Source organism: Dermacentor silvarum, chromosome 8 (assembly GCF_013339745.2).
Source record: "Dermacentor silvarum isolate Dsil-2018 chromosome 8, BIME_Dsil_1.4, whole genome shotgun sequence".
NCBI classification, from domain to species: Eukaryota; Metazoa; Arthropoda; class Arachnida; order Ixodida; family Ixodidae; genus Dermacentor; species Dermacentor silvarum.
The window spans coordinates 108,208,053-108,223,593 of NC_051161.1; the positions used below are offsets into that span (position 1 = coordinate 108,208,053).

General features: G+C 43.3%; 1 long non-coding RNA gene and 1 other non-coding gene across 6 annotated transcripts in view; both read right to left on the reverse strand.

Moving 5' to 3' along the window:
* Positions 1-3,197: 3,197 nt before the first annotated feature.
* LOC119462787 (uncharacterized) overlaps positions 3,198-15,541 on the reverse strand; it is a 79,629-nt gene continuing 67,285 nt past the window's right edge. For 2 of the 5 annotated variants that reach the window (XR_007463134.1, XR_005194205.2), the window contains exon 4: positions 3,199-3,301. This is a non-coding gene — a long non-coding RNA (uncharacterized LOC119462787). Of the gene's footprint in view, positions 3,302-3,361; positions 3,540-15,541 lie in introns of those variants that run through there. The other 3 variants (XR_007463135.1, XR_007463137.1, XR_007463136.1) reach the window with 2 other exon arrangements.
* LOC119462978 (U2 spliceosomal RNA) lies at positions 10,053-10,234 on the reverse strand. The gene has a single exon (XR_005194325.1). It is a non-coding gene; the product is annotated as a U2 spliceosomal RNA (small nuclear RNA).

Consider the following 15,541-nt stretch of genomic DNA (forward strand, 5'->3'; position numbering starts at 1 on the left):
GATGCCAAAATAAACGGCAAACAGTGGGAGGCCCGTAAGTCTAGTCGTAGAAGTAACTATCATCATCATCATCAGCCTATATTTTATGTCCACTGCAGGACGAAGGCCTCTCCCTGCGATCTCCAATTACCCCTGTCTTGCGCTAGCGTATTCCAACTTGCGCCTGCAAATTTCCTAACTTCATCATCCCATCTGGTTTTCTGCCGACCTCGACTGCGCTTCCCTTCTCTTGGTATCTATTCTGTAACCCTAATGGTCCACCGGTTATCCATCCTACGCATTACATGGCCTGCTCAGCTCCATTTCTTCCGCTTAATGTCAACTGGAATATCCGCTATCCCCGTTTGTTCTCTGATCCACACCCCTCTCTTCCTATGTCTTAACGTTAGTCCTAAGATTTTTCGTTCCATCGCTCTTAGTGCGGTCCTTAACTTGTTCTCGAGCTTCTTTGTTAACCTCCAAGTGACTATAGTTCAATGTAAAAGTGACCAGACGAATCCACAGTACAATATTGCTACTACGTTCATATTGGTGATATAACAGCAACAACTGCTTAAAATATTTGTAACAGAAATTACTAAAACAATGCTGCATGTAAATTAGTCGCAACTTAAGCGGGAGGTCTATTGTTGATGAACCGTTTAATTTGTGTTATTTTTATAGGAATGCATTGCTATGGCATTCATATTGCTTATATATTAGGCCTTTCAGAACCTAATGTTGGCTACTGAATCCCTTAAAATCAGTCGCCAAAACTAGATATGTTCTAAACATAACGTCGTTGTTACTACACAATCTTGTAACCACAAAAGCAATGAAGCAAAGCAACTCTGTTCTAGCTAAAATGACTATCATTTTCGGCGTGGTTTTAATCGTCACTTCTGTTGCCCATCTAGAAATTTCAAAAGAATTAGTGGCGCATCTATCCACTGGAGATTATTGATGGCGTTATTGCACTTAGGTTTCTTTCTTGCTTGGTCGTGAAATTAGTGATGATAAGTGATAATGATTGTTACGATGTCAAGTAACTACACATACCGAGTGACCGAATTTAGCGCGAAGGAGCAGAACTTACCCAGTGGCATAAACCAGTGACCAAAGTCGGCATGAAATTGGGGCATATTGAAAGTGGGACCCACCCCAAGACCCAAGTTGGCGTGATAATAAAGGCACATATCTAGTGCCACTTACGTACTATTGCACATACACCAAGTTGTCTTTTTCCAAATTGTCAATTCGGTTACATACAGAGACGCAGTTTGACGTAAAAGATCTACGATATACTAGCATGGACATAGGTAAATACCGCAAAATGCGAAAAGTATTCTGAGATTACCAAACTAAAAATTAACCCTGCTTCCCTTAGCGTTTATTCAGCTATAAGCAATGGGGCCTTAGTGTTTCGCCAGTTGAAAATTGGGATGCAATGGGCAGCTGCAGGCCGACAGGTTCCGTGGAAGCTTGCGCACAGAAAGGGACAGCATATAGCAATAGTCGTCAGCACAACCGCCGCAAGCAGGCGCTCTTAACCGGAAAAACTGTCATAGCAACAGGCACATGCTGGTGGCCTCCGCCAGTAGAAATCTAGAAAAGGCAGGAAGAAAGGGCATGAGGAACGCCTCACCGCTCAGTTGGAGGTGAGGGCCAATCGCACTAACGACTCGCAGTAGCGTAGTGACAATATTGTGAAACTTGCTGCCACTAGCATGCCAGTACATAACATTGCAGAGACAGTACACGATATGCATAGACCAATCTTGAAATTACCGCTATAGTAGAACATACTACAGCCCGAAGACGTCGTTATGACTTTGAAACACTGGGCCGTGTTTCGTAATAATAAAATTTGCAGGACCCTTCTGGCAGTTACCGTCGATGTTAGTACGATTAAGATTCAAACAATGTAGCGCTGAAGCGTATTGCTGAAGACTTTATTTACATGCATTTTTGGAGCATCTTTCATTCGCGATATGTTACAACGTACCATTAAAAAAGACCTACCTGTGGACGCTTGTGGCGTAAGGGTTTCGCCACTTGAAAATCAGAATATGCTTCCATTTGGACTAATTATGCCCTTGGGCCGTCACATTCATTGGCGATTTACGATGGAAGTTTGGAACGCTGACATAGGTGCGAAGCGGATAAGTCTATAGTTCAAGGAAAGCATCAATAGAACGATAGCTATGTACTAGTTTAAAATCCAAGAACCTGAATAACTCGCAAGACTTGAAGCATTGTGATACATGTGTGAACATTACTAGGATCGTGCAAAGCCTTGAGGCTGGCACCCCGAATGTGCCTTTCGCTGTGCTCGTGCTTTTCAATGTGACAATAAATAAAACATACCACACATAAATCTAAATATATGCGGAGCATCATGGCAACGCTCACGGCGACGACGACGGAGAAAATTCACTTGGAGTGTCAATATATTTGCTATTGCAATAAAACACAATGATACCTCAAAGAGTATTCTGTGATTTCACGCAGGGTACATTTGAATGACTGTTGAAGAAACCTTGAATGTCATATCAATGAAATTTCCCAATTTTCTGTTGCTTGTAGCACGAAGTAATATTGGAAAATGAGCTCATTTTAGAAACGTTCTTTTTTCACTTGGTTAGGTGGCCGGGGATGCCAGAGCCGAAACATAGCAACAACTCCTCTGTCGTTGATTGGCCAAGGCGCTGTACGACTGCCTCAAATACGAGTGCCAGACTCATCCTCTGTGCAGTAGACAACGCGCGCCGTTTGCTAACAAAGTCACCGCTGGCCGGCGGACTGCGAACGGCGAGCGGTTTGCGAAAGGTTGCGAAGCTACGGATGAGCAAACAGTCGGAAACAAAAACTAGAATTCGTCTATAGAGAAGCGAAGTCTGCAACTGAAGCAGTCAGGTATAAAGTCTATAAGTGCACAAAAAAAAAAATTCAGAGCATGCTTTCACCCAGAAGCCTTGAGCTACATAGCAGTGAAGACATTTAGGTAAGCATAAAAAATTGTTCGCTTACTTACATTACACACATGTTCATGGGATCCGCCGTCTTGTATTCTATTTTTTAACTTTTATTTGAATGTAGTGCAGTACGAGGAAGCTGCTATTCGTGCACTGATGTGCAAATGAAATATGGACTAGGCGCAGAATTAAAATTCAATTGAAACAATCAGATTAAAAATGCAAGGAAGAAATGCTCATTTGCAATGTCTCGGAGAAACAGTGAAAGAAGCGCGTGCTTAGCAGTACCTTTGAAAGAGTACACGAAATGAAATAAAGAAAATGTGACATTTGGCACAAAGAAGAAACTTTGTCTCCAATAATGTGCAGGCATGTAATCACTCCAGATCATTTCTTATTTTATTCATTTTATTGAATATGAAGCAGGCATCGTCAATGCAGCGCAGACTGACCGCACTGTATCACGGAGACTGATGTGTCAATCCTTGAAATTTTCTTCATTTCGTCCAACAGGGCCCTGTCGGATGAGCTCGAAGGCCATCGGTGGCACTGCGCCAGCTTCGTATGGGGCAATAATCAGCGTAACTACAACGAGCCAAATAAAAGGTGGTGCTTCGCTTAGAAATCAAATTTGGGAGGATGAATAATAAACAAGCACTGGAATGGATATTTATTGATATTTATAGCCACCATGCACACTTTAACTGCGATGCCTCAGTATAATGCAGAGTCATTCATGCTTAAAGATTAATTGAAATTGTGGTGTTGTACGAAGACAGAAGATCACCTCGTAAAGACAGCGCCTGCAACTTGTTACTTTGGTCCTGGGTATTATAGACTCCGAAAGACAGATAATTTGATTGATAAATCGCAGTCCAACAAAGAAGGCACGAGCAGTTTGACAAAGGGCAAGGAGAACATATGTTCTTGTCATCTTAGGTGATGACGTTGTCTCCTGCTTGAGGATTCCCTTGCTTGACCATCGTCAATAAGATCAAAGAGACGTGCTGCGCGAAACCGAGCGCTGATAGAAACTGTCACTAAATATAGACTGTGCGAACGGAAGAACTAGTTTTTATACAAGATGATGATGATGATGGTCAATGGCATCGTCTTTACCACGCGGCAGGTGACAAATAGTCACCTAGCCTGCTTGATTTAATGAGCGTGCTATACATGTTTTTTATCAAGCACTTTTCTATATATCTCCATAATATTTTTTTTCAAGTATCTACCTCACTGTAAGAGATCTGGTTGTACCAGTCTCTTCCCTGCATTTTTTCCCCAATACACTAAGCGTATCTTGTTTTTCTCGACTGATGACCGGTTGACGCTTCCGTCCGCATTACACCCAAGCGCTTCTGGAAAGTGTACATTACCTACGGTTCTCACTAGATCAATCCTTTCGCATTCGATTAGGATGTGCTGAGTGGTCTCCGGCATTTTGCTGCCGCACACACATTCCTCATATAGTTTCGAATATTTGCTCCGATATGTTTTTGTGTCCTTAGGCAACCGGCACAAAAGGCATTGCCTTTTGTGTTACTGTACGGATTTTCCCTTCTAATTTGTCTTCTCATTGCTGTAAATCTCCATGGTCATTTTTGTTTCCATTATTTGCATGCAATTCAGTAGAATATAGTGAACATCTTGGTTACGCATTGCAATTGAAGGAATGTGACACGGGGAAGCCCCGTTTTACGTGGCAATCTGAGGCGAAACAAATTTTTCATCGGTTTGTTCCTTTATAACCATGGATGTATACGAAATAAGGCTTCTGAACCACAAATTGCGAAATGCCTGTCGCAATCTCCTTTCGAGTGGGTGCCCACCCACGTCAAGCAGAGGCAATACCTTCTTTGGCAGAGTAATCTTACCGAGTGTGGCAGCAACCAGCAAGAGGATGTACTTTCCAAGCAAGCCGTCCATGTCTTCGACTAGAGAGCTGGACAGAAAAAAAAAACATCTACATCTGGGGAAAATCTTAATAATGCGACAATAATAAACTCCTATCTTACTACTATCGACTTTTGCTGCTCCGCTTTCGCCTTTCAACTTAACTCGAAAAGTTTAGGTGTGAATTAATAAGTAAACTAAATACGTATTAGGAACTAAAGTTCCTTATGACTAATGTTATTAGCATTTGTGCGTTTACAACCGAAAATTTAGAACTCGTCGCAGTATTTTGTGAAGAAACGTACTTGAATAGAACCATGATATGACTACTATGTGACGACACTGTTGCAATGACTTTGCTGCATAATCGAAGCATCTTGCGAGTGTTACCATTGCAATTATAATTTATCTGGTGAATAGACTCCAAGAACTTATGTAAGATAAACCAAGAATATTGCGCATTTCGTCCTAAAAGAATTTATGCACTGTTTGCGCGTTTTCTGCCCCCATGCTTCAATTTTTCCAGCCTTTAATCAGAACTCCTCTTTTGTAGACTGGCCGACCTGCATTTTATCCTTATTGACGACCAAATCAGCTTATCCTATAGCAATTTAGTTTAAAGACCACTATATGAATGGGCGCGTGCAACACATTTGTATTACCTTACGGCAATACTGGGAAAAAGCATTCACCACAGAAATTTAAACATACGATAGCAAGTGAAACATGGCGACATTTTTTTTTCGGAGATGTCTCTCCGTGTGATCCTCGGCCTATTTCAAAGGTAAGCAATCTTTTTACGCATCACTGTTTTTCATCCGATCATCATGGTTATGCAGTCATCGTTCGACACAAGCCGTGCCTTCTGCATCCTACGCGTCTTCGACGCTTTCGCAAATTCGATTACTCAATAGTCTTATATCTAATCACACTGGGCGAGCGACGCGAATAGTTTTGTACACGACACGTGATTACTGATATAAGTATACAGATAACATTGTATTCATTTTTGGGTAGTGCTTGGTATATGCTACCTTTTACGTATATATTCGTGGCACATTTTTGCCGTGTTCTGAAGCTTGGATAAACGGGACACGGTCAAGTTTCCGCCATTGAGTTGTACTGTATTTTCCTGGGTGCTGCTTCACCTGCAGCCGAGCCGTGCGCAGGTGACGCCAGGGAAGTGGGGCGTCATGCGGCGTCGTGGGGCGGCTTGTCCCAGATGTCACGTGCATGCTGAACTTACTAGCGTGCTAGCTCGTGAAATATTGCAGCCGTAACACTCTTTCTCCTGAGCTTTTTGCATATTATGTGGCGCTGTCGTCTCTTCATGTCCTACAAGGGCTTATACGGTCATCTGAATCCGTATGCGGTAGTTTCTTTTCTCATACATAGTGTGTTTTCTTGAGCTCCAGTGTTTGCAGCGCTCGCCACCGAAGTTAGCTACGCTGTCGGTGCGGTATTGTATGATTCATGTCTACCGAAAATAATTATCCGACCTGCTTGTGTAGTTACTGGCATCAGACATGAAGTTTAAAGGAAGAACAAAAGATGCAGAGCACTCGTGTGCACCAAGTACCGCTGCAAAGTAACGAAGTGCCACCATCCGCGACAAGGCCACTTACTTCCAAGCGGTTCAGTCAATGACGCCTCGTACAATATCCAGTCCCCTAATGAAAAACATCAGCTTTTTCCACCCCTGACAGCAGCGTCCGTCGCATTCACTAGCTCGCAGATTTCATATAGACTTTCACGTCCTATCTCGCGAAAGTGGACGTGCGCCCATTAGCATCGGCGTGCCTGCTGCTGCTATTTTCACCTGAATGATAACATTTGCTGCCCATGCATCACGCGAGCTAAGTAGACAACATTTGCGTTTTTTGACTAGCACAATACGTTCGAAAACAAGAAGCACCACGACCCGAAGCACTTAGGAATACAATTTTGTAAATTGACTATATTCAGCTGCAAAAAAGTTCTTCCCGATGGCGCATTTCAGAAAAATTGTGCAAAGGTCGGGCATCACTGTCAAGATCTAGAACATGAAAGGGAAAGGATCTCACATTTCAGTAAGGCAAGCAAAGCGGCGTAAGGTTAAAAAAAACAGATCCGCAAGGATGATAATATTGTCGTGGTTCCAAAGCTCTGCAGCAGCAGTCTGAATGAGGCTAGATTCTCTATGTAAAAAAGCAGCCCATGAGCCGGCAACAAGGCATAAGTTTACTCCTCCTTCTTGTGCAAAATTTTTCACTTAACACAATATATTTAGTCGAGTGCGACCGAGTAGAAAAGAATAAAACCGTGATTTTACCTCCCAAACCAAATAAAGGAGTTTATTCGCAGAAAAATTTTTTGCCCTGAAATGGAGCGAAAATGCATTTCCTCCGTGCACTGTAGAGACTACTTATAGCCGGCATAGATACGAGATACGACGCACAACCTATTTAAACTCATCATCATTATAAGCCTATATTTATGTGCACTGCAGGACAAAGGCCTCTCCCTGTGATCTCCAATTTCCCCTGTCTTGCGCTAGCTAATTCCAACTGCGCCTGAAAATTTCCTAACTTCATCACCCGACCTAGTTTTCTGCCGTCCTCGACTGCGCTTCCTTTCTCTTGCTACCCATCCTACGCTATACAGGGCCTGCCCAGCTCCATTTGTTATCCTAATGTCAATTAGAATATCAGCTATCCGCGTTTGCGTTCTGATCCACACCACTCTCTTACTGTCTCCTAATGCTAGGCCTAACAATTTTCGTTCGACCGCTCTCTGTGCGGTCCTTAACTTGTTCACGAGCTTCATTTTTAACCTCCAAGATTTTGCCCATATGTTAGCACCGGTAAAATGCAGTGATGTATGTTCTCCTTCTCCAGGCGAGCCAGAGACTATACACACACAAATGCAGTATGGTCAATGGATGCGACGTTGAACGGTTGTTAGGTAGGGAAATTTTCTTTGTGTTATTCGAACTTATTCACTGACTGAAATTGCGAAACGCCTGTCGTCATTTAATTAGGAAGACTCAAGCTCCATTCAATATTGAAATACGGGTGAGCTGCTGACTTTCCAAAACGCCGCATATTGAGCAAAAATCATTTGCAAAAGTTCGTAGGTCGGCTGCCATGCTAGAATGATTTCTTTAGAGAAACACAATCGTCCACGAAATACATTTCTTGTTGTAAATGTGGTTCCCCCTATGTCAAGTAGAGCGATACTTCATATGGTTCAGTCGAGTATTTAAATTGTTGTTAGAGTTTGCTACGCATGGGTATGTCATTCAATGTAGTCCGCGCTTACTTTTATCAAGAGGTCTCCATCGTCTTGTTTTCATGCGCGTATGCTTATCGAATATGCGAAATAGTGGACTTATATTGTTGATGCATGTTATATCCTTTACATTATTGCTGAATGATATATATATATATATATATATATATAATTTCAAATAACATTAGCTTATTACGCGCAATCTTCCTCGAATGTTGTGTTTTCCTTCATGCTTTTGCCCCCGTGTGATGCGGTAATGCCTGCAGATGAATACACTTCATACAACTATCCGAACAACCTTCATTTTTATTTTCTTCATTAAATCATAACACACGTTGAAATGATAACAACAAATTCATAAGTTACAATGGACTCCTGTCAAGGATTACATTCGCTAACGGTGTCAAGAAAAAAATGGTCTAGCAAGCTCGAACCTTATCAATGTCAAACGCTCTCACGGACGTGAAAGCGCTAACGCGGGCGTTTTTATTGCGCTGAGTGCGCTTTTCGATTTATGTTATTGAACAGAGTTGTCTAGCCGAGAAAGGGCCGCCGTGGTTGCTTCGTGGCCAAAGTGTTGGGCTGCTAAGCACGAGGTCGCGGGATCAAATGCCCCGCATGGCGGCCGCATTTCATGTTGGAGAAATGCGAAAACACCAGTGTACTTAGATTTAAGTGCCATTAAAGAACCCCAGGTGGTCCAAACTATTCTGGAGTCCCCCATCAACGGTGTGCCTCATAATCAGATGGTGGTTTTCGAACACTGCACGGGCTCGGGCTCGGCGGGCCGGGCCGGGTAGCATAGTTTTTTCACGGGCTCGGGCACGGCCTGTGCTTTTTGACTCGGGCCGGGCTCGGGCTTTCTGGTGGTGTGCATGTAATGTGCAGCGAGTTATTCTCGGGTGTCTCAACTCTGAAAAGCATTATTTTTCGGTCTCGGACCGGTTTCGAGTCGGGCTCGGGCCGGGCTCGGGCCTAAGGTAAAGGGGTGGCGGGCCGCGCCGGGCGGGTAACGTAGATTATATCCGGGCCCGAGCCGGGACCCGGTCTCGCCATAAATGTTTTGATCGGGCTCGGGCGGGCAGCCCAACGTAAAAACGGGCCCGGGCCGGGCCCGGGCTGAAAAAATCGGCCCGTGCAGTGCTCTAGGTGGTTTCGGCACATAAAACACCATCATTTTTAGGGCGCTTACCTAGAACGGTTGATAAATGCTCTTACTATCTTGCAATTAAATATTAATCTCCAGTGCATTATTAAAAATAAACTCAAAATCTAAGGAAACGTAACTAGGAAGGAGCGAAACAAAATAAATTATGGTAAAAATTGTTAACGGCACAGAACATTGCACCTGCAGTACTTCATCGGTCAATAAAAATTCGGTCGACAATTAAGATTGCGCACGTGTGGGAATGTGAAAGCATAAAAATTCCTTTGCTCAAAGGGTTTTCTTCTTTTTTTCTTTTTTTAATTGGCGCGTTCCTTCTCCGTGCAAGCTCTCGCCTGCGTTCTAACTGCGCCTCGGAGAACCCAAATGAAAACGCACCGAGCCTCTCAACGCACTCGCTTGCCCGCGAGGAGTTCATAACTCAATGGACCGGCTCAGTAGGTGTTCAATTGGACATGAATAATTTTTACAGCGAAGTTGTATATGACCTGCCGCGGTGGGCTCAGTCAGCTAAGGCGTTGCGCTGCTGAGCACGAGATCACGGGATCGAATCCCGGCCGCGGCGGCCGCATTTCGATGGAGGCGAAATCTAAAAACGCCCGTGTGCTTGCATTGTAGTGCACGTTAAAGAACCCCAGGTGGTCAAAACTAACTCGGAGCCCTCCACTACGGCGTGCCTCATAATCAGAACTTGTTTTGGCACGCAAAACCCCAGAAAGAAGAAGTTGTATAAGGCTAGCTTCCAGCGGATCGATGTCTGTAGACGAAAAACGTGGGCAATGCAGAAGATAGTGCAATACCGGGCCGACCGCGGAGGAGGTGAAGCAGGCTTTAAGCACTCCGCCAACTTGCAAAATTAAGTTCAATATCTTGAGTCCAAATATAACCCGTATCAGATATTAAGCTGATAAGAACAGGTACTACACTTTGACCCGCGTCGGCCACGTATACGTTTCGCACCATACACGTGTACGCCATCCCAGGTATTGAAACTTGTGCCTACTAATCTGAGTGTCTTCTGTCTCCCGATGTCATGCTCTAAGTAGGCTCTACATAGGCTCCTTTCCTTAGTTATGCTCTGACTGTGAAATTGGTAGGCCGCGCGTTGTACTGGTCTGAAGCAGAACAGCGTGCCTACTTAAGATAGGCATTTGATTCATTCAGAAGAGCACTATCCAAGGTTAGGTTATACAACGGTGCCTGAACCGATGTATTGGAAAGCAGGAAATACGGTGGGTAGTCAGCGCCATCTCACCTGTCGTCGGATGCGACCGTATCGAGTGTCCTCGTAGGTGAACTTGAGGATGTGGATCGGTACATATTGCTGTGAGTCTTATATACTGAAAAGCCGGCCTATTATCAAATGGTCAGAATAAAGCAATAAAGATACAATGGACGCTAGCTTCATGTGACAGGAATTTCCTCATGCGTAAATCACTCTCGGGTCGAGGAACCTACTACGGATGTGATATCTGAGTAAAAAAATCCACAATATGTTTCAAATATTCATACTGCTAATTACCCAGCGAAACCGAATTACATGCATTTGCCTTTAAATGTTGGGTGAACTTTCTACGACCCTCCATAGTATCTTTCGGGCTATGGCTTTTTGCTGATGAGCTCAAGGGCCCGGATTTGATGCCAGCGTAGACAAAGTCGTTTCAATGTAGCGAAAACGCAAAAACACACTTGTACCTAAATTTATGGATGTTCAACAATTCCACGACATCAAACTATGCTGGGCCACCACTACAGTGTGCATCATAAAGAGATGATAGATTTGTAACGTGAGACCGCCGAATTTCTTCAACTTTGAACGCTTCTATATGGCGCCTTCAATCCTACACAAAATGAACAATAAACTAATTTTGTATATCTCATAACTAAGCAACATATTTCAAGCTGTCCCTACACATCTACCCTTAGATGACACGTATTCTCTCGAAATTCACAGTCGGGGAATACTTCAGCTCTCCCGGAAATCCTGAAAACAACTATGTTTTCCAGCGCTTCCGGTCACAAGTACAAGTTTCACTGTGAATTAAGGCTTAACTTGTGAGCACGTAGATTTAGAATTTACGTTACTATGCCTGCATCTACTAAGTGTCTAATACATATATTAGTTGCCAGAATAGAGCCCGCGATCAGCGCCACGTGAGTGTGGATTATGTAATTTTATTACACACCTGAGGGCTACACTTCCTAATTGATGTATCTTCTTCCTATCTCTTGTAGGCATTGAGCGGTGTGCAGTAACTGCTTTTCTCCAGCTTTACCATAATAAACATTTCCCACATTGTTACATAAAATTTTTCACTGCCTTTCTCCACGGTTGAAGCGACTATGCAATGACTATAAGTGCACCTTTTTTAAGATTCACTGTCGAGTTCTTTATCGGTAAGTTGTTTTTGTGAGCTGGTAGGAATGACGATTTTGAGCGCCAAACAAAATGAGCTTCGCAAAAAGCCATTTCCAAATGGTCATTTTGAAGAGACCATGAGCTTAAGAACTATTTGTAGAGTAATGATATGTCCCTCAGAAATCAAAATGACCCTGATATGGTTGCATAGCGCAATTACACTTGTCAATGGTATGTACGCAAAAGAAAATGAAAAAAAATGGTCGTTTCATTCCTGCCGATTGTCTTACAAAAAAACGGAAAAAAAATCGAGCTATAGAAAAAGTCTCATTTTACCATGGCGACGTTTAGCCCAGTACCACTTATATATTATTTCTTGTCAACGCTGGCTGACTTGCCCTTCACAGCGCCCGGGTTGTGTGGAAGACGGCTCCGATTTTCCGCCACGTTTCTGAACAATCGGTATATGCCCTTCAAATAAAAGATGTTTAAAGTAACTACATGTAATGCCCACCATATGAAGCATAAAAAATATTGGGTCCTTCGGTTCCCCTGTTCTTCTCGGTCATATGTGGTACGAAGTATTAGGAATACGTAAAAGTGGCAAACATAACTCTAACGTAAAATCAGAATGAAAAACGCCATTGTATACTGAATAGTCACAGGAAAATGATCACCGTTGAGCAACAAATGCAAATAACTCATTATTCGGGCACTAATACTCTGTATTGGCAGACGTGCCTTTCAAATTAATTAGCCGCATTATTAGCCCAGCCAGCCGGGTGGCTTAGAGGTATGGTGTTGTTCTCCTAAGTAAGATGTCAGTGGTTCAATTTCGACCAGCAGGCTACATCTCTACGGGGGCAAAATGCAAACTCACTCGTGTACTAAGATTAGGTACCCAGTCTGGAACCGCAGGCGGTGAAAATAAATCCCGAATATTCTACTACTGAGTACCTCGATACCCGCCTCGAATACCTGAGTACCTGGAGGCGGGTATCAGCATACAAGTGTGCTTGGACATGCACACTTGTATGTTTCGAAAAGAATGACTACGATTCACAAGCATTTGCTCGTCTTCAAGGCTCGTGAATAATGTGTTACTCTTTTGATAATTTGTTACGGTAATTTTTGGCCAACCCTGGTACCCGCGTGGCTATGGCCGGCAAGAACTGCTTGGGAATTTCATCCATGGTTTCTGCGCAGGACAACGTCATTCTCAAATAGCTTCATAAAATAATCACGCTTTATCCTCACACATAAATTCACTATCACAGATTTCGACTACTTAGAGGGAATGGTATGGAAGAGTTTTCCTGGCTGACTTGACAAACATTATAAATAGCACTTCTGCTCTTGGTTGAATATTTAGCGTAGCTGTGAGATGTCCGCACATATTTTCTGAGAGAGCCGTGTACGTTTTTGGAACTCCTTAGCAGCGCAACGTCCAATTGGGCACACATATGGACCGGCATGACGCATACATATTCAAAGTTGTTTTTATTAACGCATCATTATCTGAAAACTAAGAAAGTTTTGGCAACGCCGAGCTAGCCTAATGAACGTATATAACCTGATGATGAGGGTGGTGCCGGCGTCTGAAATTGGCCTGCTTCATGACCCGTAGATGGCGGTGGCTGGTCGAAAATCGCGGAGGCGTGCAGCGAAAGAATGCAAATGCCGCTAAAACCCATTTAGAGAGAAGAAGAGTTGGCAGCGAAATTTCGTATACCCACCGAAGGGCTTGACAGCCTTATATTGGCATACGTCAATATTTATCGTACTCAAAAATGTCCATTAACCAGAATATTTTCAAATAACTAATACCAAGGCGATTGGTGGGTACACTTCCTCTATTCCATTTGAAAGGTGGCGGTATCCTGGCATTACGAAAGATAAATGCATGCTTAATGCGTACACGTCACATTGACGAGGGGGGTTCTGCGTTTTTGTGACATCGCATGACAGAAAGGAGAAGCGGGTCCAGCGCGAAAACAACTTGACCAATTGCGGAACGGTGGTAGGGAGAAAAGCGTAGAATCGGAAAGAAGTCCCTTTCTTCTCTTCGCCGTAATCCTGAAAACCAGTGTGTTCACGCCTTGTCATGCAGGTGGCGAGTTTTCACCGTTTTCGCAACGTCACGCGACAGACGGGCGAAGTGAGAGTGGTCCGCATAATTTTCCACCAATCGTCGAAGGCTGATTGTCGAAATGGAATAGAAAGATTTTCGAATTAGGTTCCGTTGTATAGTGCCCTTGGTGTTGCTCCAAAATGAAAACATGTAATCAGTATGCGCTCCTCCACATTAAGGCCACCCATCGAAGGGTGACAACTAATGTCTGATATTACACCAGCGGTAGTAGATATCTGTATGCCGTAAAATATCATTGGACAGGATGACGCAAATTATATATTACTGCAAAAATGCTTTATTAGATGCGTTCATGCCAGCGAGGGCTATGAAACGACGGAAACTATTTATTCAAGGTCGCGGCTCCTCACGACACCATCATCCTTTTTCATTCCAAATTGTGCCAGATTGGGCGCTCTCCCCCACTGCCTGAAAACTTGCATATTTCGTTGAGGGCTTGTAGAGCACATAAAAGGAATAGAAAGACTTCAGCCGCACAGCGTTTTGATTCCCCGAGGGAGCGTTTGTTTTGTGTGTACGAATGTTACTGCCTCACGATCAGATAAATCGGTTCGAAGCACTGAGACTAAACTAAGCGGCACATTTTTTTTATTTCGGAACAGTGCTTAGTAGTAGTTTGATGTACATAGAACAAGCGAAATATGGTTTCGACTCTTTAGTAAGTAAAGCGGTTCCCAAAAGATCATGAAATGAGGACCTTGTTGGCCCATTTACCAGTCGCAGCTCCTACCAGCACTTCAGTCTTCTGTAGTTAGTCAGTTCTCATGGCTCGCTGTGGTGCTTTATAGATATGAGTTCTTTGCTCCTATGATAACATCGTTTGTAGCTAAAGTAAAAATATATATTCATAGACAGGGTACACTTTGCTTTACCGCCATATTGTATGTTTGGTTCACGTTCATGCGCCTCCATTAATTTGCTTTGGGGTCCTATCCCCACAACCTCCACGCTCTTATTCAGGGCAAGTGGGGTAATTGTGGCAAGTAGAGTTAATAGGGAGCATGTTGTGGCGTGGCATACCTGTAGGGGAACACTGCTTTGCAATGTCGATATATTTTAGGACAGTTTTATGCCGTCAAACCTCACAAATCTGTTTAGTCGGTATGCGAGAATATAATCCAGCGAACATAATGTCTAGATATTCGAAGTCAGGATAATCAGCTGTCTCACGTGTCTAGCCCAAAGAGCTACCAGAACGCTTTCGCTAGAATATATTTCTAGACTCAGAAGCGCATGTTTAATCGGAACAGTTTTTGAAGTTAACGTTTTGAGCGTCGAACTTTCTATTATGATCGCTGTCACCTTCATCACAATGAAGAGGCGCCTTGTAGCCACATAAGTAAGAAAATGGATGGCCCACCTGCAAGACACACCGCCGTTTTGCAAACGTGCTTCTAATACGACGTTTAAATTCAAGAGTGTATTGTTAGAATGGTCAGGCAGAACGATGGATGTCACTGAACCATCACAAGTGAGTTGTTTAAACCTACTTTTATGACAAGCTAACAACCTAACCATCCGTGTTTCGTGAACGCCAAGTGGCATGGAACATCAACACGATCATTTCCTGGCCTGTTTTTTTAACGCGTGGTAAGCTGCGCATGCATCCTGTTCAAAGGGAATATCATGTCTTTCACCTCGACAGATGCGAAAACATTGGCGGCGCATTCATGTTTAGAGGTAACGGGTGACGTTATTGCGCTAAGCAATATTACTGATGAGAAGTGCATAATTTGTGATGATAT